Raw genomic sequence first — 8,353 nt, forward strand, 5'->3', positions numbered from 1 at the left:
GCTACACCATCTTTTTTTTTTCTCTCTCTCTCTCTACATATCAGAACAAAGGAAACCATTGTGGTCCCATTTACGATGTAAAATGTGCATATTCTGATTGCAACTTTGTGCCTTTATAACTCACAAATGTGATGCCATTTATTTAATATTTTGACACGGTAATTGTAATCATGTATTTAAACTCTATTGAAGTCCTATTCACGTGCTTGCATGATCCATTCCACCTCCATTCAATAAACTTTTCAACAGCTTTTTTAATTTTAGGTTTGTTAAGAAAGTTAGGTACTTTATTTGTGTCAACACAAGTTTCAAGCATGTGTGTATGTCTATTTTTAAAATTGGCTGCATTTCCATAAATGGACATTTCTCGTGGACCATGTTCTGTCCGTTATTTTCTGCCACCAGTATTTAGCAAGCCACGCCTCCTTGTATACGATTGGTTAATATGAGTTATGTGTAGTTTGCGATTGGACCGTAACGATGTCGTTCACAGAGCTTGACCAACCATAGCAAAGAGTGATGAATCAAGGGCGGGGCTTGTCAGATTCCCGTTGGAAAAGATGTGATCGTCTCGTCTGTGGAGGTGGAGCGCAAGAAGGAGCTGAAGATGGCGGTGAGTTTTCTCTGATGAATACACAATAAGAGATTATTTATATAAGCTTTTTTTTTTTAATCCCAACACTGGGTAACAAAGTCTCCAAGGTCATTCATAATTGACTATCATATGTCCAGCCCGGTCGATTTGACCGAGAAACTGGAAAGTTTTAATTATTTTTAAAGAAATGCAAACTTAAAACATTGTAAATAACGTTAATGTAAATTACACAATGGTTCACACATTTATATAACATAAGACCCACTATATGAGTGTTATGGCTCATCTCATTTAATCTGAGAGCAGTGGGTGGATGTTGCTCATTATTTCAGGTTTTTTTTAATCCATTCACAATGAAAATTGAATGTAAAGTCGCGTTTGGTCGGGCTATAACGTTACGGGATGTGAGATAATTAAACAATTATTACACTGACCATTATTAACTTACCATTATTAATCACGCTAACGCCGAAGAGAATGCCTTTTTATTCTGGCCTTATTTAGACACTTGTTGGTTTTCACTCGAAAATTGTTATTCACAAGCTTATAATACAACATGCATAATTCATGTTGCGTGTTAGTATTGGCAGTATGTTATTAACGCTAAAAAGTTCTGCCTCTTTTACTAATGTTTGAAAAAATACAGTTCATTCGAGTTTTAAAAAATCTTCTTTTGTCTGGCATTGGCATATAACTTTAGCTAACACCAGAGGGCAGTGTATAATCCACAAATCTGGCAGCTCCAGTCCTAGACTGGTATAATAGCGTTGAATCAAAATAGACAATTCTTGTTTTTTTATTGAATATTGCAGTACTTATTATCGACGATGATTTATCTATGCACATCATCACAATGCATGTCTCCTCATAATCTTTAATCAAAATAAGTTTTCTTCCCTCTTGCAGTGACATCGCTTCTCTGATGGTGTTGTTTACTCGCGCGAGGGCGGGGCAACCTGTCACTCACATGACATCGACCAATCGGAAGCCACAACGAACCAACCAATTCCTAATGGTAACATCAAGTCCCGCCCTAACTTTTATCCATTTTATTTATTTTTATTACTTAAATATTCCATTAACAATACAAAGGAATTCTAGATGAGATTTTACTACTTGATAACTGAATAGTTAAAAGTTCAATTAAAAAAATTATAATAATTATATATTATATATAATATATATACACAATTTTTTTTTTTTTTTACATATTTACTGTTTTGTTGAATGTAGGTTATTTTAATGTTCTACATCCCCATTTAATGTGACCAAACTCTTGTCAGAGTACCCTTGTGGAAAAAGAAGTGGGCTTAATTGTATTAAATCTGCATGTATGGTGTTCAAATAAATAAATAAAAACTACTCGCAGATGATATATGAATTAAATAAAAGGCCACTTTTTGTAAAATTTGATGCTAAAGTATAATTATTTTTCACATTCTAAATGAAAATTATTTGAACTCCCAGTCTGTATTGCACAGATTTATAAATATGTAAGCATAATGCATATTGTTCAATCGGCCATCATTATAAACTGTCCATATTAAAGCTACAGAATCTATAATTGTGTGTCAGTAACTGGACCCAACCTGTTTATGTTTCGTCCGATCACTAGCCGGCCAGCTGATGTGCGTGCTCTGCCAGGGTGTGTCTTCGACTGGACACTGCCGTGGACGCTGAGGGTCACTGCAAGGACGTCCTGTGTTTATACACACCACCCTCCTCTTTAAATCAGCGGTAACATCTCTGTTTTGATCTTCTTGAGTCTGTCTACATTTTATCACTGACACTTTTGGACCTCCACGAGGACTTTATTTTGCTGTGCCCATGGCCCACTTCAATAAAGCAACAAGTGACTTCTATGGGATTATTTGGGAAATAAATTCCAACTCCAGGTCCAGATCATTGTAGATCTATATATTTACACATACACTACCAGTCAAAAGTGTGGAATAATTATTATGAATTTTCAGCATCATTACTCCAGTCGTCACTGTCACATGATCCTTCATAAATCAGTATAATATGATGATTTGCTGCTTAAGAAACATTTCTGATTATTATGAAAGTTAAAAAGGTGGGGGGGGGGGGAGATGGTCAACATTTATAATAATCAGAAATGTTTCTTGAGTAGCAAATCATCATATTATACTGATTTATGAAGGATCATGTGACTGTGACGACTGGAGTAATGATGCTGAATATTCAGCTTTGATCACAGGAATAAGTTATATTTTTAAGTCAAATAGAAAACAGTTATTTGATATTGTAATAATATTTCACAATATTAGTGCTTTTACTGTATTTTTGATCTAATAAACAGCCTTGGAGAGCATAAGAGACTTCTTTCAAAATATATTTTGACGGGTAGTGTATAAATATGGACATGTTTATGATTATGATTTAATGTGTGCATGTACTTCATGCTGACATTATTCATGTAGCTGACACATTACTTTTAAGTGACTAACAGTACATTTGACTACAGGAACGATTCTTACGGAGTAAACAGAGTTTAAGTGTCTTACTTAAGGGCACACACACACACACACACACACACACACAATCAATCTACAGCTTTTGGGTTCTCAAGCATTTCAACATCTCCAGTATCTTCGTGTGTGTGTGCGTGTGTGTGTGTGTGTGTGTGTGTGTGTGTGTGTGTGTGTGTGTGTGTGTGTGTGTGTGTGTGTGTGTGTGTGTGAAACCTCTTGCACTTTAATTACCACCCGGTCCTGTCAGTGGGCCGGTGTGATGACGAGGGTGCAGACAGCAATCCCGAGAATCTCCCCAAACCTCGCAGAGTCAACTCTGCTGCTGGGGTCGCCTCGACAGAACAAGCGTGTGTGTGTGTGTTTGTGTATAGAGAGAGTGGGTGTGTGTAGCACCCATGGGAAGATGGGTGGAGGTGTGATGTGCTTGTAACACCCTCAAAATGACGTTACATGAGATTCTAATCTAAATTGGCAGTCTAATCGACATGTACACTTTTGTCGGATGTGTTTTGATATATTTCTTCATTATTTTTCATTTATTTCTTGTTCATAATTAATCAACCTCCTCTCTAATCTTTCATTTCAGGACACCCAGTGAGAATGGACAGAAAGTCAGCTTTTATGAAGATATGGAAGTTGTTGCTTATAGTAAATATGTATTAAGGATAAACATTTGATTGATGAAACTAGAAAAAATTTTATATCGTGCAAAAGTTCATTTATTTCAGGAATTCAACTTAAAAGGTGAAACTAATATATTATATAGACTCATTACATGCAAAGAGAGATATTTCAAGCCTTTATTTGTTATAATTTTGATGATTATGTCTTACAGCTTATGAAAACTTTTTCACAATATTCTCATTTTAAATTTGGGGTTTTCATAAGCTGTAAGCCATAATTATCTAAATTATAACAAATAAAGGCTTGAAATATCTCACTTTGCATGTAATGAGTCTATATAATATATTAACTTTTGCACGATTTTCACCTGTATATGAGGATGATCTTTTATAATATTGTAATTCAAAGCAACTATTGTGCATAGGGTTTTGTAAAGAACATGTCACTTTTTGTATCTCTATGTGCCATTGTCACTGTAAATACATTGTCCTGTTAAATAAATTATTGCATTGTCTGTTTTGACAAAATGTTTATTGCTGCAAGATGTTTAATTCATTAGAATGAATACTTTTTTTTTTAAATCGGTTTGAATGAATGATTCAATGACTCACTTTCATTAATGGATGAATCAGCGTTTTTGAACAAATCTCTTGAATTAATGAATGAATCAATGACACATTTTTTTAAATCACTTGTCGTCACTGGTGCAACTATGTAATCTTTATTTGAAGCATCAAGTTACTTTCAAAAGATGATTTACTTTTATTTAATTTCTAGACACTAAGTCCAGGGGTCAGAAAGTAAAAGTCCTGCCATATGTTTATTCCACCCATGAACTCAGTCAGCTGATTACACTAATTAGTTCTATCTCCTGGCTGAAAAACTGCTAATTAGCAAATCCAGGTGATTGGAACAAAATACTGAGGAGGACTTTTACTTTATGAACCTGGACGTTACACCTCTGCATAGACATCAGCGTTTATATACAAACTATACACTTGTATCCCCGTTTTTTTTGTGATATTATGAATTGTGACAAAAAAAATGATACTGTGTATGTGAAAAGACTTGTGAAGCTGTTTCATACCTGTACATGACACCTGCTCTCTACTCAGCGGCAGCACAAACACACTTCTGAATGTTTGCTGTGATCGTACTTGTCAAAGGATTAATACAGGATTAATTCACAGCATGCATTCTGGTCAAAACTCAAAAGGGATCTTGTTTTTAAGGCCGCACAGCAGTGTATCAAGTATGTTTAGTGTAGTTAGGAGGCTTTGAGTTCAGCATAATAGAATGATAAAAACATTTTTTGCCAATTTAATTTTGTATAGGCAGATGTACAAAGGTCTAAATGAGAGGCCTGTACTCCAGAAATGTAGCTTTTAGTTGTTGTACGAGGTAATCGTGCATGTTTAAAACAGTATTCTCTGAACATGAATTATAAATGTGTTTACAAACACGAGTCTGGATTCTGCGGTTCTAATGCGTGAAAAATTAAAATTATTCAAGCCGCTTCAGTTCAGAACATGTTTTAGTGGGGGCTGTTTGTTCATAATGTGCCAGATGTGCATTTTTGTATTATTATGTATTCATATATAGTTGTATTGAATGTGCACTTGCAGTGTACTTCAAATCTTAAAATCCCTAGTCAATAATTGTATCCCTTAAAACTCATCTTTGATCACCAAAATTACATATTTAAACGTTTTCTCCTGGAAAAAATAATTATTCATGCCTTAAAATAGCGTGAATGTAACTCTACACCCTTGCCTCATTTAGCAAACGATGTTTTATGAATATGCAAATTAGCCCCGCCTCCACTCACTCACTCCAGCTCAGAGATCCACTCGTTGAAGATCACACGTTGACCTGATTGGTTACCAGGTAGTTTGTGACGTCAGCTTTTTTAACGTTTTTGAGACTGTAGTTTACTTAACCTAGACTAGGCCTACACGCTCATGATGTTTAATAACAATACTATGTTATTAGAACTATTTGTAACACACTTTTAAAAAGTGAACTTTGTACGGTTTTAGTTGTAGTTTTAATATAAAGTAGCCTACAGTGTTATCTTTTGTCATGCAGGCTAAAGAAGTACACATTTTGATATGTTAACTTACGTACTAGTGCATGTGAATTAGCCTGCCTATAGTGTGTTATAGTTATTTGATGTTACATTTTAAGGTTCATATATTTAAAATGTACGTAATTGCAACTTACAACCAAAATGTGCAAGTACAAATATATTTAAATATATGACATACAAGTTCAATAGAAATTACATATTCCAGTTCACCATGCTTGTCAGTACATTCGGCAGTATAGACTTTAACCATATTAGAAGTGAATATGAAATTACATACTAAAAAGCGATGGTTCATAGCCTGGGTTTCCCCAGACTGCCTTTGCGCAGCGCGATTTTATTCTCGCTGAAAGGCAGTCTGGAAACCATGGACCAGATTTTCGCCTCGTTTAGGGAACCAATCACAGAACGGGGAGGGAGCAGCAAGACGATGACGACATCTTTGCGACACAACTAAGCAGTTTGTTTATATCTATGGAGTCAACATGGCAGCAGACGCGAAGCTACCTTTTGATGCAGCCTTAGATATTGTTCTAAGTAGTTTAGATCGCAATTTTATTTAGAAAAAAGAGCAGCGTTTGGCGTTAAACCATTTCTCTACATACGTCATCTGGTATAATGGAAACGATTGGCTATGAGCTACGTACAGGCGCATTTGATAGACATTCTTAGCACCCAATAAACGGCGCCGGCGCATTCGTAAACCACGCCTCTAATACGAGAAAATGAACATGTGGTTCCCAGACCCAAGTCTCAACGAGAATTGGGTCTGGCGTTAGCCAGGCTAGATGGTTCACCCAAAAATGAAAAATCCAGTCATCATTTACTCACCATCAAGTTTGAGTTTCTTTCTTCTGTTGAAGACAAAAGAAGATATTTTATGGTAACCGACAGTTGACGGAAGCCATTAACTTTATGTAAAAATTGCCCGCGTTTTTTGGTGATGTGCTGAGGGCTGCTGGCAGAGGCCTGTTCGGGCCTGTTTGTGACTGTGTGTGAGGGAATGTGTTTTTCTTTTAATTATATTGTGGGAGCTGTTGAGCTCTGTCTGACAGAAGCCCTGATGGCTGTTTCTCACTAAGCCCGGTAACAAGGCTGGGACTAAAGCCGCCGCACGGATGAACAAAAGCCAGGAGCTTTAGTCAGGGGCCGCAAACTGCTGACTCTCAGTGCCAGCTAATGCAGCATTCTGCCCCGTCTCCCTGTCCTCGGCCTCTGTCCATCCATCTCTTTTTTTTTTCTCGTTCACTTTTGACACCAACATGCCCCCCCAACAAAGAAGGCCGAACCCACACTCTGTGTTTGGATCCCTGACCCCCTCCTGTGTGTGCGTCCCGAGTCAGTGCCCGCGTCCCCTTCACGCTCGCTGGAGGCGATCTGCTCACAGAGACCTGACCGTACAGCGCCGCGTGTGATGCGTGTTCGGTGTGTGTGAGCCATGTGCGAGTGTCTGCGAGGGATCTTCCGCATCACCTGGACACCCTCTTCAGATGCAGGTGGGTTTGCTCACATCATAACCTTTGAGAAAAAGAAGTGCGCTCAATTGTGTTGAATGTGCACTACACTTCAAATCATGAAAGTAGATTTTTTTAAAGTACTTAATAATATATTAATGAAATAAAAGGCCACTTAAGTGTACTTAAACTTTAAGTACAGTTTTAAAAAGTTTTTGCTTACACTTTATTTTAAGGTGTCCTACTTTCAGTGTTATTATACATAAGTACTGAGTAATAAACATACTTACTATAGGGTTAGGGTGTGGTTTAGGGTTAGTTGCATATAATCATGCATAAATTATATTAATACAGTAATGTGTAACAAGGACATTGTAAAATAAGTTTTTTAAGTTTTACCTTAAAGTGCATTTTAAATCATTATGTTTTAATAATATTTTGTCATGCTTTAAAGAAGTACACTTACTTTGATGTGTTGACTAACATACATGTAAAGTATATCATTTTACACGTAGTGTCTTATTACGTTTAAAGTTAATATTTTTAATGTACTAAATTACAACTTCATCCATGCAAATGTTTAATTACATATATTTTCAAATACATGGCATACACGTTTCAATAGAAATTACATTAAAGTATATTTTAGTTAGTTTACAGAAAATGCTTGTCAGGCATATTTCAAAGACAATAGAAGTAACTGAAATTACATATATGTACTTGCATCCAAAAACACACTTAAATTCAACTATTGCATAAATGTACACTGTTAGGGTTAAGGTTAACATTTTTATTAAATTGTAAATAACAGGCAATTAAGTGTCTAAAACATTACATTCAGATCGCACTTAAAGGGAAAGTTCACCCAAAAATTTCAATTTTGTCATAATTTACTCGCCCTGTATGAGTTTCTTCTTCTGTCGAACACACAAGGAGATATTTTGAACAGTTTATGGGCTCCATTGACTTAGTAGGTTAAAAAATACAATGGAAGTCAATGGGGCCCATCAACTGTTTGCTAATTAGTTCTTCTGAATTTAAATTTAAATTGAGTATTGTAATTATATTAAATAGAATTATGTTTTCATAAATTCCTCAG

The 8,353-nt window shown here is 35.9% G+C and overlaps 1 long non-coding RNA gene across 1 annotated transcript; it reads left to right on the top strand.

Moving 5' to 3' along the window:
* Positions 1-488: 488 nt before the first annotated feature.
* LOC307003050 lies at positions 489-4,228 on the top strand. Its single transcript, XR_013798610.1, has 4 exons — positions 489-613; positions 1,502-1,610; positions 2,211-2,332; positions 3,677-4,228. It is a non-coding gene; the product is annotated as an uncharacterized lncRNA (long non-coding RNA).
* Positions 4,229-8,353: the final 4,125 nt, after the last annotated feature.

This window comes from Phoxinus phoxinus, assembly GCF_949152265.1.
Source record: "Phoxinus phoxinus genome assembly, chromosome: 8".
Lineage (NCBI taxonomy): Eukaryota > Metazoa > Chordata > Actinopteri > Cypriniformes > Leuciscidae > Phoxinus > Phoxinus phoxinus.